The following is a 14,718-nucleotide window of genomic DNA, read 5'->3' as shown; positions in this document are numbered from 1 at the left end:
TCTAAGAGACGATAAAAGAGTGTAATTTATTTTTGATAGACTGTCAGCGCGATTGAATTTTAAAAGAAGATTCTTTTTGATTTTGAAGCCAAAACGATAAAAGAGGGTAGTTTATTTTTGACAGGCTGTCAGCGCGATTGAATTTTGAAGGAAGATTCTTTTTGTTTTTGGAGAAAGGTAAAAAGAATTAAAAGAGAAAAACGTTTTTAGAAGAATAAAGGACGGTAATTAGTTACTTATTTATTATTTGTACATGTATGATTACTATTCTAAGAGTTGATGAATTGTTTGAAGTAATATTGAAATTAGGTTAAGTTTGTTTTATATTCGGGGAAAATTTTTTTTTTATTGGAAAAACGTAAAAACGAAAAAAGTTACGTATGAGAGAAACGAATAAGGTAGAAAATTTATAGAAAATTAGGTAATAAATTAATGTATGTACGTTTATGTTTCGTACATGTATTTATGTATGTGAATGTAGTAAATCATATATTACAAAATTAAAATCTGAAGTAGCTTCTAATTAAGTAAAATTGCAGATTAATTTAAATTAGAGAGTGAGAGAATGAGTGAGACAGTTAGTGAGTTAGATTGAGAGATAGAGAGAAAGAGAGAGAGAGAGAGAGAGAGAGAGAGAGAGAGAGAGAGAGAGAGAGAGAGAGTTATAAGTTAAAAATTATTATTAAATCGTTTGAAATTGATTTAGGACAAATTCTTATATAATATTTAATGACTCTTTTTTTAATATTAATTGAATATTTTAATTAATTATTTAAAATAATATTTACATAATTATTTCACATTTAACGAGTTGTTTAAAATAATTTTTTTTTTAAACATATTTATTTAATATTAATTTAATTTAATTAATGTTTCCTTAACATTACTATTAATAAAAATAATTAATAAAAATAATTTTTTAATTTAATTACGACAAATATATATATATGGGCTGCAATTTAAACTTACCAACAACTTCTCAAATTATAAGTTAAGAATTGTTATTAAATTGTTGAATAATTTAAAAGTAGAGGCGCTAAATGTTTTAAAGTAATTTTGAGATTAATTTAACGATATTAGAGGTAATCACACTATTAAAATTTAAAGGATTAAGTTTGTGGAAATTTTAAATGTAGAGTCGCTGAATTGTTTTAAGTAATATTGCGATTAAGTTATGGTTGTCTTTTTAGATGTGAGGAAGATTCTTTTTGGTAAAGAAGAAATGATATTCGAGGAAGATCTTGTTTTGATTGGAGAAACGTAAAAAAGAAAGTCACGTATGAAAAAAAACGAATAAAGTAGAAAATTTGAAGAAAATTGGGTAATAAATTAATGTATGTACATGTATGTTTCGTACATGTATGTAAATGTGGAAAATCATGTATGTCTGTACATGTGTGTATGTTTGTAAATGTTGAAAATCATGTATGTATGTACTTGTATGTTTGTTTGTAAATGTGGAAAAACATGTTTTACAAAATATAAATCTGACAGCATCAATATTTTAAAATATTTTTTTGAAAGAACAAGTAGCTCCTAATTAAGTAAAATCGCAGATTAGTTTAAATTAGAGAGAGTGAGAGAGTTAGTAAGTTAGATTAAGAAATAGCGAGAGAGAGAGAGAGAGAGAGAGAGAGAGAGAGAGAGAGAGAGAGAGAGAGAGAGAGAGAGAGAGAGAGAGAGAGAGAAAGAGAAAGGGAGAGGGAGAAAGGGAGAGATGGAGAATAGGAAAGGAGAGAGTATTTTTTTTAAGTTAAAAAGTAATAGTATTTCTTTAAAGCTAAAAAAAGGAGAAGAATAAATGAGAGAAAAAGAGATAAAATGTGAGATATAATAAAAAAGAGGAATACAATAATCGATAAAAATAATGTGTAATATCATGATATCTTGTATATATTTGTGTTAAAATATAAAGATAATCATTCAAAATCAAACAAAAAGAAAGAAATAACTTTCGTAATTTATTTGTATATATTTTTTAACGACGTCTATATAATCATTTTAGACCATTAATTGTTCGCTACCATATAACCTAATATTTTAATGTTATTTATAAATGTGTAATATGTCAATAATATGTCTGTAATATTTTACTGTAATATGTAATATTGTTGATATATTGCAATTTTGCTACGGTATTACTGTAATATTCCGTGCTATGTGGGTATCTACGCCTAACGCATAGAAAATCTAGATGTAAGAAACTTGAATGATAATTGGAGTCTTATTTTACTCTTACAAAGGTATTTTTCACGTATTTGCGATTTTTTTCATTTATGAGTTTAAACTTTTGACAGTAAAAATGCACAATTATAACAAGTTATAATTTATTTCTTTAAAACAATGTAGTGAAGACAATTGAAATTTGGCAGATATTTTTATCTATTCATATACTAGATGTACAAAAAAAAAACTCAAAACACTGGTACTATTTCTTCTATATTTTTTTAGCTGTTTTATCCGTCAAAATCGTCTTTTTCCATAAGATAGAAAAGGATAACATGTAAAATCAGTGAAAATTAAAATAGTTATAACTTAGCAACTGTTTAGTGGATGCGTTTTTAATTTTTTGCAGTACATTAGGAAAACTAAAAAAAACAATTTCATAAATTTTGAGCAACTTTGTACCATTTTGAACTTTAGTCCGATACATCCTTAACAGTGTTTTCAGATTCCAAGAGGGCGCTTATCGTATGCATGGCGCAAAATTATCGTATTTGAACAAAAATTATCGTATTTAAAAATATTTTAAGAAAACAAGCATTTATTATATTTATAAGTCCATAATCAATAGAAGTGAAGATGGTAATATGGCCACCCATTTATATTTTATTTAATATAAATGGGTGGCCATATTACCATCTTCACTTCTATTGATTATGGACTTATAAATATAATAAATGCTTGTTTTCTTAAAATATTTTTAAATACGATAATTTTTGTTCAAATACGATAATTTTGCGCCATGCATACGATAAGCGCCCTCTTGGAATCTGAAAACACTGTTAAGGATGTATCGGACTAAAGTTCAAAATGGTACAAAGTTGCTCAAAATTTATGAAATTGTTTTTTTTAGTTTTCCTAATGTACTGCAAAAAATTAAAAACGCATCCACTAAACAGTTGCTAAGTTATAACTATTTTAATTTTCACTGATTTTACATGTTATCCTTTTCTATCTTATGGAAAAAGACGATTTTGACGGATTAACTTCAATTTCAGTTAATAATCAATGTTTTGAGTAGAAATTTTACGATTATATTCATCAAAGTGTTGTTTATTAGATTTTCAACTCAAAATTATAAAATATTTATTATATTATATATTATTTATAAAAATGTAACAACACTGCCTAATGAGCCGAAGAGAAATATGGAGGATAATATGGCCACCACAAAAATAAATCTAAAAAAATTGGTTTTGTTTAAAAAGGTCACAGTATTTTGTTAGAAACATATATATTTGTACAAAATAAGTTGTTATATTGAAACAAATTTTTATGCACATTTAATGGAAGTTAAATAAAAATAACATTAAAATTAAAGAACCTTATTCATATAAAGAATTTTAAAAAATTTACAGTCTTAAATTAAGCCTTTAATTGACTTATCGAGGAATTTTGTTGATATGGAGATGTCGAAAAAGAGTGATCATATTACTAGTACACTTAGATGGCTATATTAACAACATCCTATACTACTGTGATGAAAAAATAAGGTGAATTTTTTATTTAAACTTCGCGGGTATTATAAAATCATAAAATTATTTTTTTGTGGGTTGGTAGTATAGGTGTCTTTGACATTTATGCAGAGTTTCATGTCAATATATTCAATTGCTGCAGAGCTACACGTGTTTTTGTAAACATACAAAAGTGAGTTTTGTAATTTTTACTATGTTTGATTTTGTTGAACAAAGAATATGCCTTAAATTTTGTTTGCGGGATTAATATTCTGTCGCGGAAACGTTGAGGATGTTGCAGAAGGCTTTGGTGATAAGGCTATGTTGCAAAAAAATGTTTACAAGTGGTACAAAGGCTTGAAAAGAGGCCGAGAACGAGTTCAAGACGAACAGCGCCCCAGACGACCATCAACATCTACCGATGAAAACCACGAGAACATTTCGCCAAAAACTCGACCCACATATCGTTCCACAACCACTGTATCGACGTCTGATTTAGAACCGTGCGACTTCTGGCTGTTCAACAAACTCAAAAGACCGCTTCGGGGACACTGTTTCGACTCGATTCAGGAGATAAAAGCCGAATCGAAGAAAGTATTGAAAGCCATCCCGGAAAAAAACTTCTCTGACTGTTTCGAGGATTGGAAGAAACGTTGGCATAGGTGCATTGTGTCTGACGGGGAGTACTTTGAAGGCAATAAAATTGATTTGGAAGAATAAATAAAGATTTGTCATTTATAAACAAATTTATTTTTTGATTACAGTAGTATCATCGTTTAATTTTGTATAACTCGAAATATATACAGCCGAAAAAAAAGTAAATAATAAGAAAGTACTCAAGTGTACATGCATTTGAATGATAATGCGGTTAAATTTAAAAAGAATGGGGAAGTATGTGTAATTAAATGTTAAAATGTACCTTAAAAAATTTTTAAAATTTATAAAAGTAAAAATGCCTTATAGCAAATGTTGACTGTTGTGTTTTGTCATATTAGCATCATTATATAATATTATGCTAAACATGATATCATAAATAATTACTAGAATTTGTCAGCTAATAACGGAGATAATATGGGTAGTCATATTATCCGCACTGGCCATATATATATATAATAAATATTAAAAAAAGAAATGAGTAGAAAGGGACAGAGAAATTTTAACTCGAATAAAAAAATAACATTAAATATGTTTTCTTTTTAATATTATATTTAATATTTGTATATGTTATTGCTTTATTAGTGGACTAATATTTGTACTAAACTAGTGTTTGTATTACATATACTTAAGTATCTATACATAATAAACAAAAAGAAAGTAAAAAAAGACTTGTTGTCAATTACTTGATATTGTTGACTATTCACGATACGTGACAAAGCTTTCACTAGTGATAATAGACTTGGCATTTTATATCTGCTTTTTAAAAGCATAGCCTTGGATGGATTTAAGTATAATAAATATTGATTTTCAAAATCAAATCTTTTTTTAATCTAACTATAAGCAACTATGACAAATTCGATGCATGGTGAACAAAAATTGTTTTTCAGATTATTATTTTCATTAATTTCAGGCTTACTTGGATATTCTTGAACTTTAACTCCAAGATAAACTTATTCGGGATAAAAACGATGTGTTTTATTACATGGATCAATATTATTTAAATTGTTTTTGTTTTTGTTTATATACTGTTTATCCATATAAATTTCTAAGAACTTTTGATAAGCAACACTCATCTTATCATAAAGTATCGTGAGTATAACTCTCTCCGATTGAAAAAGAAGATTTAAATTGTTGAATTTTGGCAAAATCTAATGTAGAAATAAATAAAAAGTTTGATAAAAGAATTCTCTAGAGCTTGTGTAAAATTTGTCCCGTGCAGTGGATCTTTTAGTCCAAAAGTACAGACGCAATGCGTCCTATTGCTTAAGCATCCCAGGCAACCAGCTGACGTCGAAATGACGTGAATATAACGTCAGTTTTTGACCCGTTCGACGTCAGTTTATGACGTCAAATTGACGTAATGACGACGTGAGTTTGTCTCGTCAAAAATGACGTCAGGTTAATGACGTTTACTTACGTCATTTTTATGACTATCCCAGGTAGTAAAAATCGCCGTTATTTTGACATTTTAGAAAATATTTCAGCACATGTCCTATATATGCAGTATACTTGCATTGTGAAAATATCGAAATAACATAATTATAATGTAAAAAAAAAATTTACGTTGTTTCTCAACAAGCATCGTTATACTGGGGGATTGCCTAACTTCCGCGGTCACCCATCCAACTCTGAACCGCCGTCGACGTTGCTTGACTTCGAACATCGTTCGCAACCTAGCACTTCGTGATGATCCATGAACACTTGATGCTCATGAATACATATTTGTTATAGATCAGTTCAATAGTTGTCAGAAACATGAAACTTGTAGTAACTTGACGTCTGAAAATGTATGAAATATTTACGCATAATACATAAATATACACAATTTTTTAACAAAACCGTGTTCTATACCCGTGTAATAACCCCTAATGGAAATATCTTATTGAAAATCTTTTTCAATTGACCCATTTCATTGAAATTTATTAAATTCATTAAAATTTATTAAAACTCATTTAATTCATTAAAATTTTATAAAATTTATTAAAATTTATTAAATTCATTAAAATTTATTAAAACTCATGTATAAAATTCATTAAAATTCATTAAAACTCATTTAATTCATTAAAATTTTATAAAATTTAATAAATTTACTTTAGTGTTATTTAACAAAAAAATAAATTATATAAATTTTAATGAATGTTAAAGAAACCTTAATAAATTTTAATTAATTTTAATTAAATTTAACGAATCTTACTGAATTTTAGTGAAAAGGGGTCAATTGAAAGAAATTTTCAGTAAAAATTTTAGTAATATAATATTTGCATCAGGGACGTCATTTAAATAACGTCATTATGACGTCTTATTTACCTTTTCCAACTGACGTAACTCCAAAGACCAATAGTTACGTCATATATAACGTATACTTATGACGTATATACTGACGTGATTGTTATGACGTTTAAAATAACGTCAGTTTTAGGTCATAGTCACCAATTAGTGACAAAAATCACGTAAATTTACGTCATTTTGACGTCAGCTGGTTGCCTGGGATGCGTTCAACAATTGTACATAATGACAGCCATCGAGTCTGCAATGGTCGCAAGATTTTATGAATTTTAATATCTAAAAAAGCCTAAAATTTTTTTAATTCATGCATTCTTTTTGGGTTACTTTTAAACTTATTATATACATTACGTGCTAAGTCTTCACATGTCTATGGCAATACTTCGCAGGCTTCACTAGCACAAAGATGTAGAGAATGGCATATACATTTAAGAATGTATATTCCGGGACATTCTGTACGTAATTTGGATGCAACTGAGTTATGATCTCTCATCATTGTACTGTACCCATGTTTATTCAGTATCGTCCCACTCGGCAAGTAATGTTGTTGAAATATTGTAATATTTGAAAATGGTACATAAATATTTCGTTAATATTTTAATTGTAACTTTGCATGTGAAATATTTTAAAAATAAATCTGCACCATATTTTTATAATAATGCAAATGCAATATTTCTGAAATCTTTGAGAGAAGATAAAAAAGTTTGCTTTCATATTTGTATAACTTTGTAATATTACAAAAGAAATGTAACAAATGCATTATTTCAAAAATATTTCTGGAAAATTATAAAGTAATATTAATATTTCTTACACAATGAATATTTCTGCAAAATATCAAACGCAACATTGCATTTAAAGTATTTCTAAAAAATTTCTGAACGATTGTATATAACATAATAAAAATTTAAATTGCTGGAAAAGAATTTTTGCACAAGAAATATTGCAAATATAATAATTCAAAAACATTTCTGAATGTTTAAAATTGACATAAAAACATATTCTCTATATAATTATATAGTTAATAATGATAACATTAAAGTATACATGAAATAAACAATAAAAAAAGTACCTTATTTTAATGTGCATATATTATTTTATTTAATACTTTATAAATATTTAATACTTTATTGCAATAATTATTGAGATATTACCTTTTCAAACTTATAGTTTCCTCAATGCGTTCTCATTTATATAAGTTAAAAAAATTAATATCTTGTTGGTTACTATTGCAACATCACAAAATAATATGAGACATTTACTTCAATTCTTTCTATTTTTCTAGCTATTGTACACTTTAGAGCACTCACTCTAAATATTTATATATTTATTTTTATTATTTTCTTATGTAAGTCTCTTGTTACGATATATTACTTTTTTGTAATGTTATAAAATGAATATCTTTTTTTTAATGTAAACTAAAACAAAATAAAGTTATAAAAAATTATGACAAAATGGAAATGCTGTGTTACAAATTTCTATAATAATGCAAATCTATAGACCTTTATTAAAGTAAACCTTTATTAACGTAATCAATATATTAAACATTTTTTAATTATATTTATTTTAAAACTGTTGTATTACATAAAAATAAGATTGCTTACATTTACAAAATATTATTGTAATACAATAATAATAATTGAAATAGGACCGATGAAACTGTCAAAAATAAATATACAAATAAGATCTATATTGATTTATAACAGATCTTGGTGCTAAAAAATTTTGGTATAATTTTTATTATTTCTAACTCATATATATGAACTGTGCGCATTTTATCGGTCTTGAAACAGTCACTAAATATAGACTGACAAAAATCCCAGTGAACACATTTTATAGCGGCAATATAACATGAAAGTTACATGTAATTTAACATTGTTATTCTTGTGATATGTAGGTGCTATATGACATGGAAATAATCTGTTACGTAATATTTGTTATACGCAAGTGATATAGCTGTTATACATCGTTTTGGCGTTACAGTTATTCAACAAAAATGTTGTATAATCGTAAATGTATAATCGTAACATAACACGTTCGTTTCAATGTTATTACGGAACGATGCGTCGTAGTTGACTCAGAAATCAGACAACATTATAACATTCTGAATGACAGATCTATTTGACAATAAAAAAAATTATTATAAAGATAATGTTTTCAAAAATAACGGTTTGTCTACAATTACTGCGCACAAAAAAATGCACAAAATCTAAATTCATCATGTGCCGAACAAAAACAAAATAATAAATGTATACTATTCAATTTTTCTTAGAATTAATTATGATCTATATAGTTAATCATCTAATTAATCATTTGAACGCTTCAAAGATTAGTGCTAAATAGATCGCAATTTCCATCAAATTATTAAGGTTATGGAAAAAGATAAATTTAACAATGAAATTAATAAGTAAATAAATTAATGCTATTTATTTTTAATATGTTTTGCAAAATTGAATTGCTTTTGTAAAAAAAATAATATAGTTGCGTCAGTTTATAACATATAGGTATATGTAGACAATAACAAGTACCCATACCTAAATAGCGCTGGATGTTCTAAGGACGTCCATTTTAAGTCCAATTTAGGTCCGCATGTCCATAGACATAAAATGGACATTTTTATAGGATGTCCATTATCGGAATTTAAACGGATGTTCTATTCAGAACGTCGTATGCTGGATATTTGATTTATGTCCGCACTCGGATCTTACTTTTATATAATTTATCTTTATTATTTTTATTATATACACAGCCCAAATAGCACTGGATGTTCCAAGGACGTCCATTTTAAGTCCAATTCAGGTCCGCATGCCCATGGACATAAAATGGACATTCATAGGATATCCATTATTGGAATTAAAACGGATGTTCTATTTAGAACGTCCTATGCTCGATATCTGATTTATGTCCGCACTTGGATCTTACTTTTATATAATCTATCTTTATTATTTTTATTATGTAATCTAAAAGAAATATTGTAAATTATATATATATATTATTTACAATATTTCTAATTAACATTAATTTATAAATAATAATAAATTATATTATTTTTAATTTTCAAAAGGTTTATTTTAATTGTTTTACTCTTAGATATAATATGAAATATGTAATATGAAATAATACGTATTATTTTTTAATTTATTATTAACATTATTAATTATTGGTATTTTTTAAAATGTTTGTTGTAATATATTATTGTTTTTTTTTCGTTTTTTATTGTTTCGTTTTTTATTTTTGTTTCTTTTCTTTTTCGTTTCTTTTTCCGACCAAAAGAGGGACACAGCAATTGGTCCGGGTCAAGCGCTGTCTCTGTCTAACCAGTAGCATAATGGGCGCTCGACAGAGAAAGAAATTTACCCGGACCACGTCTCCACTTTGTCTTTCTGCCGGACACTTTTTAAGAGCTTTTTGCAGAAAATGCGCAGTCCATGCTTTATGTCGATGATTTTTACAAAATGTGCAATAGTGGATTAACCCTTTAATTGAAAAAGGCCCAAAAGAAATAATCAAACCATAATAGGTCCAAAATTTGGTTTATTTCGGACTTTCTATGAATGTCCGAAATTGTGACAAACGTATATCCCATGGACGTCCATTATAGGACTTTCTATGAATGTACAAAGTTGTGCCAAACATATATCCTATGGACGTCCATCGAATGTCCGACGGACCTTATATGGATTCTTAATGGATGTCCGAATGTCCAGAAGCGGATATCTATTAGACATACACTGAATGTCCTTGTGCTATCTGGGTATCGATGAGTCAAATTGGCATAGCAGGTAGAGTACAAGGTTTGTCATCCTAAGGTCCCGGGTTTAAACCTAGCAGCGGCAAGTAATTTAAGAATAAAATAAAAAATAACATAATTTAAATTTAATTAATAAATAAAAATTTATCCTAAATTTAGTACGTGCTGTTGATAAAAATAATTTAAAAAAAATGAAATTTTTATTGTATTTTATTTTTCTTTGTAACTGTTGTGTGACGGTTAGATAACATGTAATTATAACATGTTATATTGCTGAGTCAAAAATTGTAACTTACTAATGTAAGTTACGTGTAATTTCAGAGTAACGTAACCTGTTATATTCGGTTATATTGTTGTTACACTGCTACTATATTACTGTGTTCACTGGGTAGATAGATTATATTAATAAAATGGAAAATGCATTGTCTGATGATTACACTTACAGCGTCTTAACACGCAAGTTGATTAATAAAATAATCACAGGTCACACTATGTTAAAGTCGCAAACCCATGTAGTACAGAGAACGCGTGGGCGGCAAGAGCTTTTTGCTTTTCTCCTACATCCCCGCATTAATTTTTATTAAGCACGCATTTTTGCATTCCTTAGAACATGTGTTTCTAACATAATTCCAAGACAATCTTTTCTTTACCAAAATTTTATTTAAAGCATAATTTTATGTTATAAGATAAAATAGTTAGCGACTTACGCGGTGATAATCACCCGTCAGCTGACGCGGATAGTCAGCCGCGCCCGCGTTACGCTCGTGCCTGTCTTCTGTACTCGACGCGTGATTCGTTAACTATGTTGGTTTATAACTCAAAAACTACGCTTTAAATAAAATTTTGGTAAAGGAAAAATTATCTTAGAATTGCGTCATTTTACGAACCTAAAGTTGTTCTAAATGACCTTGTATAAAATAAGAAAATATTAAAAATAAAACATTTAAAACAAGTAAAAAAGACACACTGGAAAAAGTTTTGTTTTATGAGAAATTCTGGTTAATTCAACCTGTCTTGTCCGTTTGTTTGAAAATAGACGATACAAATTTTGTAGTTGGAATTACCACAGGATTCTGGTTAATTCCATCCTGTTTGAATCTACCAGAATTTCTTGTTAATCTTACTACATCGTTTTGTTAGATTGACAAAACTCTACAAAAATTCCTTGTTAATCTTATTATATTGTTTTATTAGATTAACACAATTTTTTGGTTAAAAAACAAGTTTGTATAAAGTTTTTAAAATAATAACAATATATCTTGGTTTAAAGTATACTGCATATATTTTACATATATTTTACTAACCTCTAAAATCTCTATATAGCTGTCGAAATTCTATTCGCGCAGAAGAAGAGACGTTTTTTCGTTCGCCATGCCGTTGAACAGAATAATGTAAATACACGATTGTAAGATACACGAAACAAATATAAAGCGTGTAACTACCATAATATGAGTACCGCGTGATATTAGTATCGCATCAATACCGCGTTGGTTTGCGCGAAACTGGCATGCACCGACTTGCGCCGCGAGAACGAAGGCGCCAGCAGCAGTGTAACAAATGAATGCGATGAACAGTTGATCTACCGTTTATCGCTATTTTTGTAAATATAATAAGAAGTTTTGTATTATTTTGTAGATTCAACAAGAAGTTTTGTAGATCCAACAAGAAAACACTTAATCAAATCCTTATAGTACAGTTAACCAAATGGTGTAGTTATAAGCTGTAAAATCTTGTTACGATAACCAAAAATTCTGTTTCGTTTAATAAGAATACGCTCAACCAGAACCGTTTTATTATTATTATTATTATAAAATCATTTTTTTCAGTGCACGCAATTCATTTATATTTACTTTATAATTCCGATACAAATATTTTTTCTTATTTAAAATCTGTCAACTTAAAAGTAATTTTTAATCAATTAAATATTATGCAGATTTTAAATTTTATGTATTCAATAAAAAGGATTTAGCTTTTCTATAATTATAAAACTCCCGACTTGATTTACATTTTTAGTACATCGGGAAATATTTTCTCATATTTCTTGCACATCGGCGTAGCGATGTAGCGAGCGTGAATAATAAGACTTTATACAAGATGTTCTAACCCACATGGGTCAATGCTCGTAAAAAGGTAAAAAAGATCGAGATGAACATAAAAGTCCAAAATTGTCTTGGATTAGGTCTGCAAATAATCGAGATATTAACGTATGGAATCTGGAAATAATCTAATTAATTTCTATCGTAATTGTGAAAAGTAAATAATAAAAGCTTATCATACATTCACAATAGATTTTTTCTGTGTTATGGCTCGAGCGGATCGAGCTCTTCCCTCGGCGCGCTCTCATTCGCAGAATTTGAAAAATTAATACCTCGATTATTGGTGGACCAAACCCGAGACCTAATCCAAGACCTAACCCAAGACAATATTGAACTTTTATGTTCATCTCGATCCCTTTTACCTTTTTTCAAACATTGACCCATGTGCGTTGGGAGACCCTGTATATAATTGTACGTTGAACAATGTCAGACAATCAAGTACTATGTTCACACGTGTTATCAAGAAACACGATAATGATTAACACTTGACTTGTAATCGTGTTTATTATGGACAACAGCAGAATCGAAATATGCGTGCAGGAAGGAAAGTTAATTGGTATCGTAGAAAAAGGTGTCTACGGCGACTACTATATTGCTTTCCGAGGAATACCATATGCCAAACCGCCAATTGGAGAACTCAGATTTAAAGTAAGTAAACAAAATTCCATTATTACAAATAAATTTCAAGATTGACGATAATTAATTTAAATTTTGACTTAACTAAAAATTATATTTTGCAACAAATTTTTACAGTATATCGAAAGAGGTGCCTTTTCTTATTGGTGCCATTATCATGATAGAAGTATAGTAGATTAATATCATTATTAAATTATCAATTTTATATTGCAGTAACTATTTTTGTTTGATTTAAAACTGTGGTTTTAAAATCAAAAATTTACTCGGAACACAATTTAATAAACTTGAAAATGTATAAAGAGTGAGTATAAATGCGTACAAACAAATTTATGTATACAAAATATAAAAAATTTATGTACACAAAATATAAAAAAATTATGTATACAAAATATAAAAAATATTAGCGTTAAAATTTAATTATGACTAAAGGTCATGTTTAATTAATTAACTGAACGTTTTTTATCTACATTAAATTGCTTAAAATGTTTTTTTTATCAACCGCTTCTGTAAAAAAATTTCTATACGGCATGTAACAGTGTTGAAATATTGTACCGTTCAGAAATGGTATAGAAATATTTCATTAACATATTAATTGTAACTTTACATCCGAAGTATTTCAGAAATGTATTTGCTTTATGTTTTTATAAAATTGCAAATGCAATATTTCTGAAATTCTTTAGAAACATAAAAAAGTTTACTTTTATATTTAAGAGTGAGGCCCGATTGCGCACATAAGCAATTGGACACAGTAGTATTTCCCGATTGGACACAGACCTGATTGGACACGGACCCGATTGGACACGGATCCGATTGCACACGGACTCGATTGCACATCGACCTAATTGCACACGACCCGTTTGCACACGGACCCGATTGCACACGGACCCGTTTGCACACAAACCCGATTACACACGATTCCGCATCGCAGAATAATGCAAAAACAATTTAAATAGCACAGAAAATTTTTATAAATATTTTACAAATTTATTTTTAAAAAACCTTTTTTAGAAAATATACAATTGTTTTTCATAAATTATTTAGAAATAATACAAAAAATATTATTAATAATATATAAAATATATTTTTAAAATGTACTGAAAAATATTTATGGTATATAAACTTGAAATATTTTATATATTTTTGGATTATAATAGTATAAATATTTATTTTTAATATTTTCATTAATATTTATCATAATTTTTTTATACTTGGCAAACTCAGACATAAAAATACGTACAAAATATTTATTATAATATTTTCTCTTCTTATACATATTTAATAGTCGCAACCTATATGGTGCAGAAAATGCTTTGTGCACGCACACACACACACACGCGCGCGCGCGCACGGGGGGGTGCATGGGGGGCTTCGCCCCCCATCCCGTCCAAGTCGCTAACCCATGTACTATCTGCAATGCGCAATCGTATCGGGTGCAATCGGGTTCTTGTGCAAATGGGTCGGTGCGCAATCGGGTCCATGTGCAAACGGGTCGGTGCGCAATCGGGTCCGTGTCCAATCGAGTCCGTGTCCAATCGAGTCCGTGTCCAATCGGGAAATATTACTGTGTCCAATCGCTTATGTGCGCAATCGGAACAGTCCTCATATTTAAATGTTTCTGTAA

Source organism: Monomorium pharaonis, unplaced genomic scaffold (genome assembly GCF_013373865.1).
Source record: "Monomorium pharaonis isolate MP-MQ-018 unplaced genomic scaffold, ASM1337386v2 scaffold_439, whole genome shotgun sequence".
Lineage (NCBI taxonomy): Eukaryota > Metazoa > Arthropoda > Insecta > Hymenoptera > Formicidae > Monomorium > Monomorium pharaonis.
This window is presented reverse-complemented; position numbering follows the sequence as displayed.